We start from the raw sequence: 21983 nt of genomic DNA, 5'->3' as shown, positions 1-21983 counted from the left end.
ACACATATGAAATCCAGGAATCCCTCTGGCTCTGCCTTCTTACTTTCCGTGCATTTGCTTTGGCTCTTTTAAAAGCTATGAGGTTTCGCAGAGTAGGATATCTACGAAAAATACCCCATGCTTTTTTCTGTTTTTTCAGTGCTTCATGACAGTCGCGATTCCACCACGGTTTCGAATATTTTAGTGTTTTTCCTGATGTTTTAGGAATCGAAAGCATAGCTGCCTGAATAATAGTATTAGTAACAGCTTCCACAGCGTCATCGATATGCACATCTTCTACCATTTCCTCTGTGAGCTCTGCGGAGGAAGAGAAGAGTTAACAGTCTGCCCTGTCCAGGATAAAACGAGGGACTCTCGACACGGGGTTTGCTCCTCTTCGTGCAAGAGACACAAAAATAGGATAATGATCGCTGTTGTACAGGTCATTTCCGACACTAAAAGTGCAAAATGGCAACAGAGATGGTGAACAGATGGCAAGCTCGAGAGCGTGGAATGTCCTTGAAGCCTCATGGAAGTACGTATCTTGCCCATTATTTAGGAGACAAAGGCTGTGATCTTCGATCATCTGCTCAATTTGTCTTCCTCGGCAATTTGTATCTTTGCTACCCCAGAGTGGACTATGGCCGTTAAAATCTCCTATTATGATAAAAGGCTCAGGCAGCTGCTCTATTAGATTATTTAAATCTTGCTGATAAATGTGCTCATTTGGAGGCAAATACAAAGAAACAAATGAAACAACAATATCAAAATTTACTTGAGTAGCGACAACTTGGAGGGATGTCGTCAAAGGAAGTACATTTGAGGGATAATCCAGTGAGGAGAGGAGACCTACTCCTCCACTGGCACGCTCACCTGCAAGGTTATCCTTCCTGACGAAAGAAAACCTCCGAAGTTTTGCATGGTGTTCTGGTTTCAGATTTGTTTCCTGTATTGCTAAGCACACAGGATGGTACACATTTATTATAGATTTGATGTCAAGCAAATTTCGGTGGAAACCGCGACAGTTCCATGACACGAGGGTGGCCATTATGAATGGTTTTTGTTTTTCCTGTGCTGTTCTTTTGTTTTTCGTGGAAGTAGATGCCTGGGAATTTCCAGACCCTCTTCCACTTCCATAAAGTCTGAATCCGCAGATTCAGAAATCATGTCATCAAGAGAGCTATTGCTGCGACTTCTATTTTTATTTGATATTTTTTGTGTGGCAGTTTTCGGCTTACTTTGAATAACTGTTTCTTTCTTTTGTACTATATGGGTTGCATTTTCTTTTTTCTTGTTGGATGTAGACGGTTGGGTTTTATTTGGTAGGGTCTGTGTGCCTATTGATGTTTGGGTGGCAACTGTACGATATGATTTAACAGCACTGGCGTATGATGAATTTGGTCGAAGCTGTGTGCTCTGGACTAGTCTTCTGGCTTCGGCGTAAGAGATGTTCCTAGTAACTTTTGTAGTCTGGATTTCTTTTTCCGATTTCCATTTTGGGCACAAGCGAGAAAATGCTGGGTGGTCACCCTTGCAATTTATACACAAAGGCGCAGCGGTACAATTATCAGAATCGTGGCCAATCTGTGAGCATCGGGCGCATGTGAGGCTGCCACGACAAGACGTCTTAGAATGGCCGAAACGCTGGCATTGGAAACATCGCATAGGGTTTGGAATATAAGGTCTTACAGGAATATTTAGATATCCGGCCTTAATATTCTTAGGCAGATCAGGCGTGTTGAAGGTAAGGATCACGTGTTTCGTGTCTATCAACTTACCTTCCTTACGCATCTTGATCCGCCTTACACCGCAGACATTTTGTTCGGATAACTCAGAAGCGATCTCTTCTTCAGAAACATACAGAAGGTCGAATTCTGAGATTACACCACGACAATAGTTCAGTGACTTATGAGGTGTTACAGTGACATTCGCTTGCCCAAGTTGAGTAATCTGAAGTAAAGAAGCAGACTGGGTGGCTGAGTTTGTGTCAATAAGCAAGTCTCCGGAGCGGAGACGCTTTATGTTTCTGGGCTCACCAATACAAGACTGGATGTATTTGTTTATTACGAAAGGAGACATCTTATGCATTTCGCCAGAAGGACTAGAGATTACTAGGAAACGGGGAGTATTTTTATGATTTTTTTTATTTGCATCTGTCCGTAATTTTTTTGCAGAATTTTCAGAACTAGGTTGAGCGACAGGTTGAGTGACTGGTTTAGTAGGAGACGTTTCAGAACTAGGTTGAATGATTGGTTTATTAGTAGATGTTTCAGAACTAGGTTGAGTGACTGGTTTAGTAGGAGATGTTTCAGAACTAGGTTGAATGATTGGTTTAGTAGTAGATGTTTCAGAACTAGGTTGAGAGACTGGAGTGACTTCAAAGTTTTTTAATAAAAAAATATGTGTATTTGCCATATTGAAAATAGAAAAGATTCGGGTCCGACGGCCCCGCCCACCACGGAGCCCAACAAGGGAACACAGATTCCTGTGTTAGGGCTAGCCGGACCTATACGCAAACTGAAGCCCCACAGTCGGCTTTCCCGAAAGCAGGTACTCCCGAGAGCTTGACCCCAAGCCACTGACACAAGGACTAGTGACCAGCCGATTGACACCCGTGAGGACGACTAAGGTGCCTCCCGTTTAGCTGAAGCAGAGGCCAAAGTAGTGTGTTGGGGACAGTACCTCGCCCCTCAACTACCAGGACCCTCCTTTCCAGCGACACGGGTCTCCACGCACGGCAAACACGTGGGCAGTTTTCTCGCCACTCGAGAACTAGAGACAAGGTCTGTTCCAGTCTCTCGTGACGAGCCCCAAACTCCGTAGAGAGAAACCACGAGGGAGAAGAAAAGGGAAAAAGTTCCAGCAAAGAGGAGAGGAGACGGAAAAGAGGATAGATCACTGGGGCTCCAAGATCGTGACACCCGTCTCACCAAGAAGATGATCCCCTGAAGGGCTAGGGTACCTCGGGATTGTCACACCCGTACTCACGAAAGTGAGCCCCCTGAGGGTCCCAAGTTTGGAAGCATCATTTGTATTAGAGAAATCAGAATTTTTTCTTCACAGTGGAGGTAATACTTTCGCATATGTTTAGCTTCTCTAGTCGTTGTTTTAGACGTTATTTTTTCTAAACTTTTTAACAGTGTTTCTAAAAATTAATGGATATTTACTATTCTTGTAACTTTTCCTTCCATTTTACTTTCAACATTTCCAAAATATACCTCACAAGTTGGTATTTTTGTGGCATCAATGTTAGGAAAAAGGAATAAATCAGTATCTGATAATAATTTGATTTGTTTATCGATTTCCAAAATTACATTTTTAATTTCTGTAACAACACCTCTGTACACATCTGTTGCCTGCTTCATTTTCTTTAAAAACTCTGGAACTCCATAGGAATCCCACTGAATATTGTTTACTCCCAAATCAAGAACAGAACATAGATTCTCATTGGTAAAAGTCAGAATGTGTATCTCCTCTTCTTTCAAGCTAGACACAGCAGTTTCTAAATTTTGTAGCATAAGTTTTAATTCATTTCTAAAATCATAGTAAATTTTCTCTTGTAAAAGAATATTTTTTATGAACACAGGTATATCATATCCTAAGTATTCCAAAAGTTTTGCTTCCACAGATACTTCCTCTAAATATAATGGAAAATTAACTTCATATAATAGGGCTTCAGGCAGATATGTTGTAGACTTTGTATGTTTCTGTAAAAGCTTTGTGTGAAGGAATTTATTCAGATTTTCACTAGTTGTTATTTTCCATGCTTCGTATTTTTTAATCTCATAAGTTTTAAAAAGGAGCTCTGTTTTTCTAAAACATTCTTGAACCTCTATTTCTTTCTTAAATAGAGCTGAACGTGCTGATATACGAGACATAGGATGAGTCAATTTAGACAACAACTCTTCCACCCACAGAATTGCAGATGCTGTAGGTGGAACATTTTCAAAACATGGCGGTTCATCTTCATAAGTGAGAAATTCATTTTCAGTTTCATATATCTCTCTCAAAAATTGTTTTATCATATTATCATGGCTTTTGTCAATAAACTGCTTAATAGAAGATGACAGAAATACTTTGTAGAAACTTTCTGTAAGTATATAAGCAAACCTAAAACAAATAATTTTAAGATAGAAATTTCAAACTGACATTGCTTAATAATGAACGTTTACAGCTTTTTTGACATTTAACTTCTCAGAGATAATAAATAAAATTACACACAAATAATTATACAAAATATCTAATAATGGCAGAAAGTCCATATAATGATCTACTATAGTCACCAACTTTAAAAATTTTAACGCATTTTTAATATGTCATAAGAAAGACCACACTTTTTTGAAAAGCATTATTTTAATTAAACATTGGAACCACGCAGTCCTGCGCACATGTATAACATTTTTATTTATCATGGGCATGACACATAATAAGTAAATAAAACTTTCAAAAAGTACGAAATACATTTCTCTTTTAACCGAACTGTACTCTTAAGAAAAATGCAGTATGGAATGCTTAGAACACTCAGTGCCACAGTTCCTCATTTCCCCACGCATTGATCAAAATATACATGTACTTTAAAATCTGTTAAACAAATTCAAATGTTAGTATTCAAAGAGGAATACTTCACAAATTAGATAAAAGAGAGGTACACAATGAACTTGAGTGATAAATACAGAAAAGCATGTAAGGACCGAGAAAAAGATGTATTCGTGGAGAACTTTTTAAGATAAACTTGCTCTATTTTTGCACATGGGTTACATTTTGCATTTCAGATTAAGGAAACATTCAAGATAATTCCTGTATAACTAGGGATTTTATTCACACTTTTTAGTAATGTAATTTATTAGAACAGTCGCAGAGATATAGGACAAGTATGCCATTTAGAAGGAAAACAATTTTCCCAAGCCAGACTTTAACAGTGAAATATAAAATGGAATAAGAAAATCCCATATTTCCAACAAAATTAGTATCTGAGTATGCAAAAACATGAACAAGAAACGAATATTTTTTCTGAAAATGTTCCGAATGGGATAAGTCAGGACTAGTTTCATGAACAGAGCATGAAAAATAATGATGAATTTTTAATTTTATTTTGTCTGTAGTACATTTACTTATGCTAAAATCTTCCATTTGGTTGACTGTACTCTCGTTTAGGAACAAGTTGATAAATCAGAGTGATTTGGTGTTTTAAAGCTTCAGATTCAGAAATACTACAATTTCAGAAATAATACAACTCAAAAGCAAAAAGATTAAAACGACAAGAGAATATACCGCAAGCAAGCGAACGTGATAAATGACTTTTTGGGCTGAATTTCATGAATTCATAGATGGGGTGCAAAATTTTAATACACTGTATATGAACTATTTTTCAAATGTATTACGATCACCAACTTTACATAGACTTTAAGTAAACATTTCATGTTAATTTACCATTTTTTCCTGAGATTTATCTACGTATTTACTAAATTTTTGCATTTTGTTTATAAATATAATACCAAAAGGACATAAGAGAACATTTGTTTCTTGAAAATGTCCATAATTTTACCCAACTGTTATTTCTTTCATAGCTTTGAAGTAACCTATTAAACATATAGTTATCTTGTATTGACCAGACAGCCGTTGGTCTTGCCAATGTCTGAGTTAAGTCACAAAGCTAGAGAATTTAAGTAATATTTTACCAGTACGGAGAACTTCTTACGGCATTTTTGACGAAAATTGACCAAATTTGGTAGTTCATTAATAACCTAGGAGCCTTTAACTATTTTTATTCGAAAAAAACACACCAGAAATTATCATCAAGATTTTCCATACAGGTTTTCCATGTACTACTTTTCATGCCATTACATTTCCAATGAAATTTGACTCATTGTCCAGATAGTTAAATGTTTGTTATTTTTTCGCATACGAATGCATTTCGTGTCTCACATACGCTCATTACATATGATTTAACAAAATTACAAACGAGTTAGAAGTTAAGTGAATATTTCCTGAAATACTGTACATTTCATTTCGGAAAGTTTACATGAGTATCTTCATTTTGAATCCTTTAATGTTTCTTTTCCTTAATCCAAAGTAAATTTGGAGTAAAAAATTTTCAGTTTGGACGAAAGTTATTTACCAATGGTTGTGACGTGTTCGTGTTTTCATATATTGTTTTTTGTGAAGTACCTTATCGATAACCTTTTGAACACTTTGAATATTACGGCCACTGCAAATCATTGAATTTTCAAATATTTTCTTATTTATCTTTTACAAGTCCTTGTAAAGATTTGAGAACAATTTTTTATTAAATAGTTGTATTGTATGATTTAATAACTTTTTACACGTTTGGAAGATTTAACTTCAACAACATTACCACACTGAATCAGAAATTAAGAAAAGAAATGGAATTTTTATCTTAGTATACTACAAGAATAGATAAATTTTCTCTAATGTATTCGAATGTAGTAGATAATGGAGACTTTTAACACAGATCATACAGAATATTTTCTCTAAGTCACCAAAAATTGCATTGTCATAGATTTTTCTCATAAAGTCTATTTCTTTCTTAAAAGAAGTTTGTATACTAATTTCATTAGAAACATATCTAAGAAAATATCTCACATTCATAAGAAAATCAGCGCTTGTTTCTTTACCAAATTTGTACTTTCTGACTTCATTCTACTGAAACGAAAACATTCATAACTTATTGCGAAGAAAAATGTTATACTTTTTGATTAATTTTCATACCACAGTATTATCTTTGAAAACACAGTATTATCTTTTATTTTTTTTCCTAGTCCACTGCTAATATACTGCTAATTTTCGTACGTGACAAAAAAACTCAGTTTAGAAACTTTTTTACTTAAAACCTTGTATTGCATTGCTGAACCGGGGCCATGCTTTCATTTTTATCACATATCATGCGAATATTTTAAAAAAAGCCTATTTTTTTCCTTCTGTTAGCACAATTTTAACCAACATTTTACTATTACAGAGACTTCTTTAGTAAAATCTCAAGTGTTAAATTGAACGTTTCATTACTAATTTTGAAGATTCTGGATATATCCTACTGAAAAGTTCATAACCGATTAGCAATATAATTTATATATGTACTTCGTTGTGCTCTTGGTTAATTTTTAAATCGTTGTTCAACTATAACACTTGATTTCTAGTGAAGTATTATCTTGAATGTTTCCTTAATCTGAAATGCAAAATGCAATCCATGTGCAAAAATAGAGCAAGTTTATCTTAAAAAGTTCTCCACGAATACATCTTTTTCTCGGTCCTTACATGCTTTTCTGTATTTTTCACTCAAGTTCATTGTGTACCTCTCTTTTATCTAATTTGAAGTATTCCTCTTTGAATACTAACATTTGAATTTGTTTAACAGATTTTAAAGTACATGTATATTTTGATCAATGCGTGGGGAAATGAGGAACTGTGGCACTGAGTGTTCTAAGCATTCCATACTGCATTTTTCTTAAGAGTACAGTTCGGTTAAAAGAGAAATGTATTTCGTACTTTTTGAAAGTTTTATTTACTTATTATGTGTCATGCCCATGATAAATAAAAATGTTATATATGTGCGCAGGACTGCGTGGTTCCAATGTTTAATTAAAATAATACTTTTCAAAAAAGTGTGGTCTTTCTTATGACATATTAAAAATGCGTTAAAATTTTTAAAGTTGGTGACTATAGTAGATCATTATATGGACTTTCTGCCATTATTAGATATTTTGTATAATTATTTGTGTGTAATTTTATTTATTATCTCTGAGAAGTTAAATGTCAAAAAAGCTGTAAAAGTTCATTATTAAGCAATGTCAGTTTGAAATTTCTATCTTAAAATTATTTGTTTTAGGTTTTTTTATGTTAATTACTATGTTAGATCATTATTTGGAACTCTACTCAATATTTCGTGTAATGTATCATAACTATGTAGGAGTCATTTGTCAGGTATGATAAATTAAATTTCGTTCTCAAAAGACTGTAAGAGTTCAGTGCTAAATAAATTATTGAAAATGTGAAATATGGGTATTTTTCAGTTAAGTTACAATGAATACGTTAAAAATATTCCAAGTTAACAAATTTTTATATTCCAAATTGGAAAAAAGGCGATAAAGTTTCATTTCCATGGCTGAATATTAATTCCATGTGTATTATAGACTTTAAGTTCTCCTTCGCAAAATGTGACTCTAATTCAAATTTAAAATAATACGTTATAATGTGGAAATTCTTCTCTGTAGTTAAAATATAATTCAATCTTCTGTACCTTGTTAAGAGAGCTAGGCTGTGATAAGTTCAAATGGAGTAGTGTTTATAAAGTTCTGCGGTAAATGGTGGAATCATATTAAGAATCCGAGTGACGTTTTCACATGAAAGAAAAATCAAGGTTCGGTGTATGTTTGGTGATTTAAGTAGGATGTGTGCAAGAAAATAAAGATATTTAGCAAAATTTGTGTTAGTAGTATAAATGAATCTTACTGAATAAAAGAGTGTTCTGAATATATATGTATAAATGTCTGTAGAGTAAAATAAGACGAAATGAAGTACTATTGGTACGTATCTAAACTTAACTGGGCAGAAATGCTCCATGCATTGGTTTGAGTGGGCTTCATACCATGAAAATTTATTGCTCCTTATAAGATTTGTTTAAAGTTAGTAAGTCTTACAATAAAGAAACACGTGTATGTCTGTATTTATTATGGGAAAAAGGAATCAGAAATACAGCATGAATATGTTTTATAAGTTAAATATAAGGGTAAATGTGTAAATGGAAAGTGTAAAAATTACATTTGTCAGACATAGTTTGGTGAATCTTTTGAATAAAAGTAAGACGTGTAAAAGGGATTCAACAAAGTTTTGTATAGTTGGCCAAAAAGTGAAAACAGTCATTAATAGTTAGTACAATGCATTAGAAGGAACATATCTGAGTATCTCCAACTTAGTAGTAAAATAGTAAGAAATGTAGTATTCCAGTTAAACTATATAGAATGAGCATTGTGTATATTGGCTTAAATTTACAGAAAATATTATCTAGTGAAGTTATATGCATGTAAATTCCAGCTTAAAATTTCAAAGACAGAGAAATGTAGGTAAGTTTACTTTTGGAGAAATGGAAGTGTAACATGATGTTGTATTTAAAACAAGGGGAAAAAGTTAAGGGTAAAATAAAAATGTAACAAAGAAAAATTAAAGGAAAGGGGGAAAAAATTACTTTTGGAAGTAAAATGCATAAGGGTAAAAACAAAAAACTGCTTTTGTGTAAACAAAAAACTAAAAAAAAAAAAAATTAAACTTATGAAACTAAATATTACTTTTGTAAAAAAGTAAAGTTAAAAATGTAGTAACAACATTTTTAAAATAAAAAGCGGAAAGGAAAAATTAAATTTGTAAAAATAGATATTACTTTTGTAAAAAAAAAGTTTCAACCCCCCAAAAAAAACTTTTAGGATTAAATTAAAAGAAAAAAAAACTTTGCAAGATAAAAAGTAAAAAGAAAATGTAAATTCACTTTTGTGGAAGTAAACGTCAATTTGCGAAAGTTAAAAATAAAATTTATGTTTGTAAAAGGAAAGACATATTAAATCAAAAATTAATAAATTAACTAATAACTTTAAAAAATGTAAGAATAAGATGAAAAATGAAAACATTGGCTGAAATAAGATTAGATATTGTTAGCGAAATGCTGATTGGTTGTTAAGATTGTATACGTTCGCCAGGGCAGATGTAGAAAGCGTGGAGCGGTTTCGGCATGCTGCAACGTGAAAGAGATGACGTTTGCCAGTTTTCCCTCAGCCTATTGACGTCATTGTGATTTTCGCTGCAAACGGAAAAATAACAGATTTGATAAGATGAAGAGCTTAGCCGAGCGGTAAATCGCTAGACTCCCATCCCAGAGGTAGCGCGTTCGAATCTTGGCTGTGGCGTTATTTTTAAAATTCAGGGAAAATGATACTAAATTCAATAAAAATTAATTAAAGGTAATAATTAAAATAATGTCGCACTAAATAATTAAAATACTTATTAAAAATGAGTAAATAACTAAAATAATAAAGGAAAATAATTGGTAAATAAGGAAAATAATAAAGTTGATGTCACGTGGTTTAAGCGATTGTTGCCACAAACATAAAAAATAGTGTTGTTGCCACAAATAATAAAAACTTTGAAAAGATCTTTGCCACACCATAAAAACGAAACTCAACACAATTACGTCATCCCATCCATATACGTCACTTCCGGTTATCACGTGATCCAAGATGGCGCTTTTGTCGTCACTTTCGGGGAAATCCAAGATGGCGGAGGCCACGCCCCCCTTGCGTCATCCATTGTTCTCTTACGTCATTGCGGCATCCTTTGAGCTCCTGAGTACCCCGGGTTACTACTATGATAAACAATTTTTATCACTTGAGTATGATCGTAGCACGAAACAGATTCTAGTATCAAAGAAATTACAAGAAGAAAGAGGCGATATGCCACTTTCGCTCGGTTTCTCAAATTCTTTTCTGAAGTAATTGGAAATACTGACGGTATGTAATCAAATAATTTCTAAGCACCGTTATTGGAACTTAAAATAATCTACCTTGATTCGGATAGCTGATTAGTTTCGTTACTCTCTATTAGCAGTAGGTATAATATCAAGGCAAGTAGTATTTGCCTTCTTTTACCCGTTTTAAAATATATAATTTCGATTTCGATTTATTTAATATTTCTTAATCATCAGTGAAAAAAAAATTCGAATTGCTTTGTTTTAAAGAAAATGTTTCTTTTATTTGTGGCATATCGGAACTGGGAATACTAGTTACTTTAACTACTTTACTAAGCATTCCATTATATGATGTTCTTGGAACATGATCATAATATTCATTTTCATTTTCCAAAATTTTTTTCCGTCTTAAATAGACCACATGAAACTCATCATCATTTAACTTCTAATACCCAGGATTATTTGCACCGATATGTAACTGCAAAGAATTTTTGCCTTCCCCCACTGTATGCATTCGTGGTAGGATTGGTAGTACGTCAATCTGGCAGTCAGAAAATTCAGACTTCGAATCCCAATGATGGCATAGCTGATTTATCGTATTTCCTACTTTGATAAGCGTAATAGCTTTTACATAAATGCTCATTTATTTTCTCATTGTATTACATTGCTGTTTCATATGAATCATTTTGCTTTCCTCATATTTATTATCCCATTATTTAATTTTTTATATGAGATAAATCGTGATCTTATGTTATAAATAATTTTGATTTGTGATTCGATCTCAAAAAATGGAATATTAGGATTATTGAACACGTCACATAATTGGTGGAATAATCGGCTTTCCACTGTACCCGTAGAATTACCGATACTTTACATTTTAATCCATAGCCTTATTTCGGATTTGTATTTGAAACATTAGTAGGTGCCGCTTTTATTTTGTAAATTTTGAGGGAATTTTATCTATATGTATATTTTCAACTTTCCTAGAATTTTTTTGTGGTACACGAGTACTCTTCTGTCTCGGCAGGTATCTTATACGATGGAAGCAATATGTTAAGCAACAAAAGGAAATGGTAGAACTGTTTAATGTGAACTCTTGTTATTTTTACGATAGCACATGCTCGATAGAGTATTTTAAATCAGTAACTTGTGCTCTTACTATTGGCATTTAAGAAGATGGCCAGTTCCTAAATCTATGAGACCAGATTAATTAATTTATTTAAAGGCTGAAAAGTGGAGACAACTTACTATCTCGATGAAATCAGAGAAATTTTGAGATGGTCTTCGCATAACAAAAAAGAAAAAGTGTTCCTTACGTATGTTCTCATTTTTTTTGCATTGCAAATATGATGTTACAAGCACCCTGAGATGTTACACTTCATTTCTATAAAAGTATAACTAAAGTATTAAAATAAATTTTAGTTCATTTTTAACGCATTTTGAGCAAGTAAACAATTCAGCAATTATTTTGTCTGCTGGTTCAAATTCAGAAATAGCTAGCATAGTGGAAATAAGCGAAGAAAAGTAGGCGATTTTTTCTAATTCACTGTTTCCTGACCATATACTTATTTCTGCTAGCTAGATCTTAAATACGCATTCGCCTTTTGCCTTTATTTCTTTTGACATTCAGAAAGCTTAGCTTAATAAAGTTTTTAATACAGCATAATTTTATTGAGTTGTTCGGATAATCTAGGTATCCAGAATCTAGTTCAACATTCCATGTGTACAGAACTCTTGACACTAAATCATTTATTTTCTTCTTTAGTCAAATAAGATTAAGCTTTCTTTTAACTAACCTGAGTATTTTTAATTTTTCCTTTACTTTAACACCACAAAAACATATATATATATATGTGTATAAAATAAAACCTAACCACATAATTTTTATGAAGCTTCTTAAATTAATTTAGGTGAAACTGCAAAACATGTGGATTGGCTTACAATTTTCGGTGACGAGTAGGCTATAATCTCTAACGATAAAGCAGTTACATAATCTATAATATTCCTACTGTTCCTTTGCTTTTTCTAGTGTCTTGGTTAGTCATAAATTTCACGAGCGACTGTGCGTTAAAGACGCTGAAAAACAGTAGTTCGATCTGGGTTCGATTCCAGGCAAATGGACTGGCTGCACGCTCGTTTTCATGATTTCCCCCCGTGTATAACGTGGATACGAGCCAATTTTTTTTTAGAAAGTCCTCCCCGAAGGCATCCTCCTGTTAGGCAGATAGCCCTAGAGTGCTTTACCGTAATCAAATATGCCAAATGCGTCGGACACCCATAAAAAGTACTCTTTTTCCAATAATATGTTAGACAAACATCCTGAAGATTAGTCAGTACCTGGAAGATTAGCAATGAACTTATTTTTTACATATGCAGTGTAGCTACAATTAGTTCCCTTCCATTAGCTTTTCGCTTTACAAATTAGAAACAGGATTATCTGAGTTAAGGCAAAACCTCAATCGCACAGTGGTTGTCTTCCATATGTGGAGGGATGCCTTCGTGGAGGATTTTCTCAGAGAGGGTGGCCCATATTCACGCTACACACTTTCGCAAAATTTCCCATGAGTTAACCTGTTCGTCAGGAACTAAAAACGCGTCAAATATTAGTGTTCAGCGGTCTTACCGTTCTACTGTGATTGACCTTTCTGGTTTACATCGCATGGTTTTGTGTGGAATTTTTTACTTCATGAGAATAAAAGTATTTTATGAAACTGTATGGAATCAAAAGGTTTTCCTTTTATCTTCTCATACAGTGTAGCAGTTACTACTTGAAGCTAAAGAGGCTCGGCTTCGATTCTCGGCCGGAGTACAACTGATTTTTCAAGATTTTTTGTAGTAAAAAATGCCTAATTACATTAGAAGTTGCACCAAAATTCAAATATAGTAGGCAATAATTTGTCACTAACTTGGTTTGGCCATTTTTCTATTACTGCGTTCACCCAGTCGCCATTTAGGTTGTGGGGAATATAGGGTAATGAATATATTCTTTCCATGTGCTTTCGGGCTGCTGTGGCCAGTATTACTAGTATCCAACTAGTACCTAGAACATTAGGATAGGGAAAACATACTTGCTTTTTAAAAATTTTCTGTTCGAGGGAAGGAAAATTCATGAGTTTACAAAATTTTAAACATAATATTGAAATAAAAGTATTATTTTTTAATGTACTATAATCTTTGCTGAAATAAAATAAAACGACAGACTTAAAATGGATAAAAATAGACAAAACAAAACAAAAACAAAAAATATGATTAAAGTTCATTACTTGTATTCTAATAATTACACATTTAACGTACAGATGGCAACAGATTACCTAGATTTTTGAACAACCAAATAGGCTGTATTCCTAGTTAGTCCGACTATTTGAAGATCTACTGAACTGTGCTTTTCAGAAACAGACATTACCCTTGATGAAAGTGACGTGATTGCTGTTCGTCTAATGAAGTTTCACCTCCTCATCCGTCCTTCGGTTTAAATAAGTCATCCGAATTGTTTCTGAGGCTCAACGGAAAAGTGAAAAGGAGACTGAATTTATGTGGTGAGTCAGTTGGTTCGCAAAGAGAATGATGGATGATCATTGAGAAAGACAACCGAGATAAATTCGTGACGGTGTTGTATGTGATGATCGCAGCATCCCCACCATCTCGAGCCCCCGACACCTGGAAGAAATGGCGAAAAAACAAACAACACAAACAAAAAGAAAAAAGGGGAGGAAAAGGAACATCCATGAAGCCAGCTAGTCCTTGGCATGGTAGGCACGCGGGATTCCCAAATAATCCTTTGTGCACTTTTTCCCCTAACGGGCGAAAAGAGGTGTGTCGTCGTAGAGAGAGAGGGAAAAGCCTGAAATTTTTTGGGGCCCTTTTTTTGGGGCACCATCTGGTGGTCCCAAAAAACCCGCACCGCTGATTAATAGAGCAGCAGCACACGTTGATAATCTTCCTAGAGCGCACTTTTCTGGTGTGGGAAATGCCATGTGAGCAAACAATCCTTTCGTTTGGCTTTCAAAGCTGGGATCGGAAGAAATCTGGGCGTCAACCATCATCATCATCGTTGGCAGCTGTCCCCCTCCCGATATAAACCCTTTCGCGTTACTTCCGCGCACCAGAACCCTCATCAACTCCTCACGTCACAAATCACGCTTTTTACACGAAGGAGGTACCGAAAGGGTTAAAAGGATGGGCACGCTCGTCTGAGCAATATTTTTTTCGTTCCGACTTAATCTTGTCCTCTGGGCTCATCTTACTTTCCCCCGCTGTTTTGACATGATTCAAAAATAAACACGCTGTGAAAAAACGGGCATTAAGCTGTACAAGCACTTTTCCATGTGGAATAATAATAAAACACAGAGAAAAATATAAGGATGAAGATAAAAACTTTATTTACCCGCCAAATATTCCTTCTTTTAGTGGGTAACACCGATTACATCATGTCTTCTGGCCTCATTTTGTTTTTGCGAACTGCTTTGATGTGACTTGAACGGGCACACGACGTAAAAAAAGTGTACTTTACCTTACAGGCTCGAGACAATTTTTTGTCTCTTTAAATCCAATTTTGTAGGTCAAGAGACACAAACTTGTCTCTTTTCATAAACAGCTGTCATGAATTAGATTAGTTTCTAGATTAGTTTCAAGATTTTGAGTTATGCGGTTTCTATCAATCTTCGCTAGCTTCTGGCTGATGTCTGGCATTGCAAAACATTGTAACTGTTTTATGACAAACTTATCATGCTTAATTTCTGCACAGTTCTTTAATGTATATATATATATAGATTCTTTTTCAATAGTTGTAAGGAGCAATATCAGCAACCGTCATGGGCTCTTAAAGACCAACTTTGGCATAGCTCAAAAAAAAAAAAAAAAAAAAAAAAAAAAAAAAAAAAATTTTTTTTTTACATGAAACAGAATATTTTGGAAGGTATTTTTATTATTGTTGTAATCAGAAAAGGAACAAATGACACACGGAGAACCTTCTCATATGCAATACAAATTTATGACGTATCATTTTAAATAATGTAATAGCAAAAGTGAACTCTTTTTTTTCCTGGTCATAAAGTGCTGCTGATTCTCCCGCCCAGGGTACAAAAGTATCATATCATATATTATTAACTATATCTTATCTCGTTCATTTGCTCTTTTGCAGCTCAGGATAATGGTTCGGTAAAACCATCGAAACTAGTCCTGTGCAAAATTGCAAATATAATGCTGATTTTTGTTGTTTGACTTCTAAATAAAAAGTATCATTGTCTGGTATCTTTGATATCAGATTATCACAGCAGATGAATGGTTTAGAAACCATATGGTTGCTGATGAATTTAAAAAAAAAATTGTCCTTGCAGATCAAAATGTTCTTCAGTAGAATGTAAAATGCATTCTGTGTGCAAAATAAACAACTACAAGGCGTACTTGTAAATCTCGTGAATTCCCTGCGTATACAGCGTAGTATTTCACTGGGTACTACGAAAAAGAGAAACACAAATTGAACTTGTATCCATAAACTTCTATAAAAAAATTATGCTTTCTTTTCTAATTTAAATTCAGAACATACAGGCATCGAGGCTAAATAAAAGCATACAGATGTTCAAGATTTTGAGTTATGCGGAGTCTGATCGGTAAAATACATACATTGCGTAAGGTTTATTTCCATTCAAATTTTCGTTCTATAGAAGGAACCAAATTTTGTTTCAATAACCAAAGGTGTCATCGGCTCCGTTTTTACTTCTTCAAATACGGCAGCAGCTTTCAAATATATTTAGTTTATTACCATTTAATTTGTTACCATTTAATACAATCAAACAACCCAGAAAAATTAATGTACTTCAATGCTTAAAATTTATTCTATTATGCTCAATATTTGATACATAATTCAAAGTTCTATTTATGAACTCAACTTTTATTTATGAACTAAAAATTTAAAAGTAAATCGATTAGGGGATTTGATTGGGTTTCTCTGCTAAATAGGTAATGCAGGCACTGCCTACTACTTCAGGACTTTTATCCTGAAGTACTTTATGCAGTGTTTTATCTTAAAAGTATAGTTTTATTACATGCTAAGTATCGTAAATATTTCTTGAATAAATAGATTAAATGAGAAAGAAAATTTTCAAATTTATTGAAGTATTAATATTTTTTATCAATTAATGTTATAAATGTAGAGTAACTTCAGGAAATCGACACGAAATTCTGTAATTATTTCAGAACGCAGATAAAAACTACTGAGAATACAAAATCACTATTTAAAGGTATAAGGTAGTAGTGAAAATTGTCGTCTTCTGAGTTGAAAATGCATGGAAACAGGGAAGAAAATTGCTTCATTCATACTGCAAAGGTTAGAACGCTAGAAGATTTCAGTATTGTATCTCACAGTTCTTCTTTAACACGTTAAACACCATACCTGCGGCCGCTGACTTAGCAGTATACTTTCCGTACGGATTGCGTCAGTCACAGGTGGTTGACAGTATACTTTCCATTCGGATCGCTTTAAATATGAAATTACCATAAAATAACAAATAAGGTAAATCTCTACATATAACAAAAGAAAGAGTCTGTGTGTCTTTCGTTCGTGCTGCGCGTAAGCTAATAGACCCAGGGCTACGAAATTTGGTATATAGGTGCATCTAGACAAGAGCCAGTGCACCTCGAAGCGATTTTCAAAATTCTAATCAGACTTTTTTTTTATTTTATCTTTTCGATTTTATCGTATCATTTTGAATAGTTTCATTCTTTTAAAAATGCGGTTTTGGCAACAGCTTTTCATTCAGGCTGCTGACTGTAGAAAATGTGAAATAAAATGATGCTTTTTTTCTTTTGATTTTTGGACACGCAGCATGCACATCGCACTCTTCTTATTCTGACGCGCATGTGTCTCGCGAGGCACAATAGAAAGAATTTCCTTTCCCCCTCTCTTTATTAGCTAATGGCAAAGAAGTTTGCATATTTTGAATTATGTCATTCACAAAGCACAACTTTGATTGGTTATTGTTTTCTGATGATAGTTTCATTCTTTTATAAATGCGGTTTTGGCAGTAGGTTTTCATTCATTTCTTTGGATACTGGACTGCTGATAGTTTTCTCTCGAAAATATGAGATTTATTGCTTATTTAATTGTATTTTCTTATATTATGTTTAAATTATATATAATTTAATTATATAAAAGTTTTGCATGATTTTTTTAGGAAAGAAAGTTTTTAACTTCCTTTATACCATTTGAATTCTTAAAATTTTGTAACGGGAAGTTGGTTAATTTATTTATTAGTATAATTAATATTTGGTTTAAGGGATATTGCTTATTTCGGTGCTACTTTGGTAGACGGTTGCACGGATTTTTGGCGATTTACGTTGGCGCAATTGTTGACGCGATTTTTATAATCGTCAGCCATCTTGAAAAACGCTGTTTTTATGCATAGTAAAGTATTCGAAACTTAAATAAATATAGTTAAAAGTAATGGATTAATTTTTTGTTGAAAATGTCGTTTTTTAAGATGGCAGGCAAGTGTAAATAAATACATTTACTATGAGCATAAAATACTAAAGTAAGGCTATTATTACTTTCATATAGCAAAAAAGAGAATAAAAACACCGCTATAAAAACATTGTGCCAACGTTTAATTAGATTAAAATATTACTGAAATTGAATATCGAATTAAAAACCATCCTACCATCATTTAAAAGAATTAGAATATTATTAAATTCAAATACTTTAAAATACGTTATATAAAATATAATTAACATTAAAACATATGTGACAATAATTATCTCAGCAATTTTTGAAAATAGTGTATTAATTTTTTTAACAAAAATTGAAGTATACGATTATAAAATAAAAGAAAAATATGTACTTACATTTTTTTGAGTGTTTAACCTGTTGTTTATTGATAAGTACCACAAAAAATCAGAATCATAATTTAGATAACATTTTTGAAGACATCTTTGAAGGAATTCGAAGATATAAATTAAATTTTAAAACGGCGCGGAAATGCACAAATTGTCAGTAACCAATCAGGGAGCTGATTACAGCTCGTTAATGCACAAATATTCTATAACCAATCAGAGAGCTTATTACATCACGGCTAGAATTAAAATTATTTAAAAATTCATACATAATAAAATCATTTTTTAAAAAAATGCAAAATTAAATTGTATTTTAATATTTAAGAGCCATAAATAATGTTTAAAACATTAGATTAAATTTATACATATTAAAACGAATTACTTTTAAAGTAAGGTGACGTCATTGATTACATCATCCACAACATAAAATTTCATAAAATATGATAAAGAATAAAATTTTTATTTCAAATAAAAATGCAAAATTAAATTGATTTTTAATATTTAAAATCCATAAATAATATTTTAAACACGGAATTTATGCACAATAAAACGCATTATTTTTTAAATAAAATGACAACAAAGTATCGGTTACCATAAATAACTTATCTAGCAATGGGTTTACCATAAGTTGTATTACTCGCCAAAGGAAAATCGCCAAAATCCGTGCAACCGTCTACCAAAGTAGCACCCTTATTTCATTGTAATTTTTTTTATTTTTTTTATTTTTTATTTATTTTTTTTAAATTTGTGGGTTTTTTCCCCCTTAATGAAGTTCTGCAGAGTAAAATTCTGCGCAGTTTTTAAATTTAACGTTTGGTGTTTGTTCCCTTTAGGCATTTTCCTGGTACATTTAAAAGCCAGACGAAGGCTGGCGGTGTAGCTGCTAGTAAGTAAATAAAAAGATGCAATAATATAAAATAATTAAATGCCATTATCCAACAAGATGCGAATAAGTAAACATAGCTATATGATTAAACTTAATAACAACATTGTGGTATTTTGTGTGTATGACTTCACAGACATTGCAAACAGCTACTCTTAAATTTGCAAATAAAGAGCATCACGCGAATAACAAATCCTTTCTTTTTTAACATTATTCTTTATGTATGTGCTAAATTTAATCTGTATGGGAATATGCCCGAATAAAATGGAAAAAAATTAATTAATTAATATGCACAGTTTATGACATTTTGTTCATTAAAGACGTTTCCGCCTTATATCCGTAATTGCTACATTTGCGTTCACTCGCAATTGTGTTTGAAACGATTACGTTTGATTAATGTAAGCCTAATCCACAACTTGTTTTACAAAAACTGTATCAGATAATTTCCTGGAACGGACAACTAGAACACATTTCATTGTGTTCACTTGAAGTCCTCTAAGTTTAATTCAACAGCTTTAAGCTGCATTTGTCAAATTAAGTTATGACATAAAAAATTGTCTAAAACAACACAATGATAACAGTAATAGCGCAACTGAATATTTAAGTGATCTACATTTCAAAATCTGCCGCCTAACCGGAGTGGTGGTTAGCGATGCTCACTGCCGTACCGAAGGGCCCGTGTTCGGATCCCGGAGAAGGCATGGGTGTTTGTATATGCATACTGCCTGAGTGGCATGGGGGCACTAAGTACTTGGCAAGTTAAAAGTCCTCTCAAAAAGCTGGTTGTAGGAGAAGAGGGGTGGGAGACTATGAGACCCGTCCCCCCTGGGGGGATCTCATTCAAATTTGAGAGCAGAGCTGAGCAAAGGCGTCTTGTCACCTGCATGGTGGCCAATGCTCTTGCCAGCCACATGCGCAATCTTGCCTCCTTGCCATGGTGAATTTCGTGGGCTTGCTCTGATATCAGACAAACGAGATAAGTCACAACAACAACAATTCAAAATCTCTTGCGACAGAGAATGATCAGTAGTTAGGATTAACGAAAGCATAAAATCCCGAATATGGGGCAAATAAGAGTTTGTAAATAATTGCACACTCGATGTGTATTCAGGAGGTCCGGAGTGCAAATTCTGGCGAGGGCGTTGCTCATTTTCCAAGTTCCTTGCATCGATGTAACCTATCATCAGTTCTATACAATTTTTTTTTGTTATGCTTGATAAGTTTTGAATAAAATGTTTGTTTTTGTATTATTTACTCTTATACAGAGGGTGTTCACACATTTTTGTAACGATTTTTTAAAGCATCAGGGGGTTGATTTTATTTCACTTCTCCTTGCAATCTTCCAGAGTCAACCCAATGTTTTGGGTTGCCGCTTGTAAAGAGCTTGTTTTATACGTACAAATGCACAGTAATCCATTGAAGACACATCAGGGACTTGGGCGGGATGCATTTAAAGGGAATAGCTTCAATTCCCCTTTCATTTCTCATTTTTCAAGAAATAGAGCAGTACATTTAGATGTATGGCTTGGAGCTTTATCCTTATGGAACTTAGCATAGTGAAGTTTATTTGGATAAAGAGATGGAATTTCTTCTTTAAAAATAAGTGTTAAAATATATTTTTGATAGTAATCCGAATCAATTTTGACATTTTTTTTCTACTTTCCTTATTTTAAGTTTTTCGTTATAAGAGAATCCAGTAATAACCATAAAACCTTTAGAAAAACTTTCCTTGTTTTATCGGAAGCAACATATTAAGTCTTTTTCTCATCCTTTTTCGGTAGTAAATCGATCTTTTTCTATTGCAATTAGATAAGAATAGCTAAGCATCATCAGTCGTAACGATATATTTCGTAACGATCCCCTGGCAAATAATTTTTCTACAGCAATCTGCACAAAGTCTTACCCGAGAAACGTATTTGGGCGTTAGGCGATGAATATCATGTTTATTTATTTATTTATTTTTATTTATTTATTTAATTAATTTTGATTAGCTTTAAATCAGATTGTATGATTTTGTTCACAGTTCCTGCAGAGATATTCAAAGATTTTGCAATAGCTCTTGGGGGAAGGAGGTGGATTTTTCTTTAAAGCATGAAATGCGGCTTTAGATTTAGTAAGGAGTTGTACGTTTCTTTGTTAGGTATGCATTTTTTGCCTTTTCCTCAGTCAGATGTTAACTCTGACGTTTCTTTCCTTTCGCATTAATTATGTCACTTATTTTACGTGTAAAAATATTAAAACCATGTTTTTCACATCTAATAATTGGAATAAGAGTATTTTTCTTCGGGCAGCGAAAAAAGCCTGTCCGAAGCCTTCGAGCCATTGTTTATTTTTCAGCGACACTTTAAAGAAAAGAATATTTCAGTGCTGCAGACGCTAAATAAGCCTTATTCCAATTTGATGGCAGTCACGTTTGTATTTTAAAATTAATATTTAAATTCATGGAGAAAATCAAAATCGTTACAAAAATGGGTGAACTCCCTCTGTATTTTCAAAAAATGTTTTCGAAAAGGGGGGGGAGAACCTGTAAATTTCTTGTAAACTGGTTTTAACTGGTAATTTTGCCGAATTAGGGTAGTTAAACCAGTATATTAATTTAAATCCCTAGCAGTAAATTCGGTTTGGCTAGATTATATTTACTTAAAAACAAACTTCTATTAAAATTGCATTCCAGTTTCTAGTACTTCTCAGAGAAGTAATTTAGAGGTTTACTACACTCTCTTTCTAGGTCTGGGCGAGATTTACAGGTCTAGCAAGATCATCGTAGTAGCATTTCATAAAGATATTAAAATGGCGGAAATGTTACAATGTTCACAGGGAATCGTC

At 33.4% G+C, this 21983-nt stretch overlaps 1 protein-coding gene across 1 annotated transcript in view; it reads left to right on the top strand.

Annotated features, from left to right (window-relative positions):
- Nucleotides 1-10465: 10465 nt before the first annotated feature.
- LOC118183947 (cytochrome P450 315a1, mitochondrial-like) overlaps nt 10466-21983 on the top strand; it is a 123290-nt gene continuing 111772 nt past the window's right edge. Inside the window, exon 1 of the mRNA XM_085820406.1 lies at nt 10466-10490. The gene's annotated coding sequence lies outside the window, so the exon portion shown is untranslated. The remainder of the gene's footprint in view (nt 10491-21983) is intronic.

This window comes from Stegodyphus dumicola, chromosome 7 (assembly GCF_044657685.1).
Source record: "Stegodyphus dumicola isolate Sdum_Otavi_A_Nest chromosome 7, ASM4465768v1".
Taxonomy (NCBI): domain Eukaryota; kingdom Metazoa; phylum Arthropoda; class Arachnida; order Araneae; family Eresidae; genus Stegodyphus; species Stegodyphus dumicola.
Note: the sequence above shows the minus strand (reverse complement) of the source record. Positions and strands in the feature narration are given on the sequence as shown.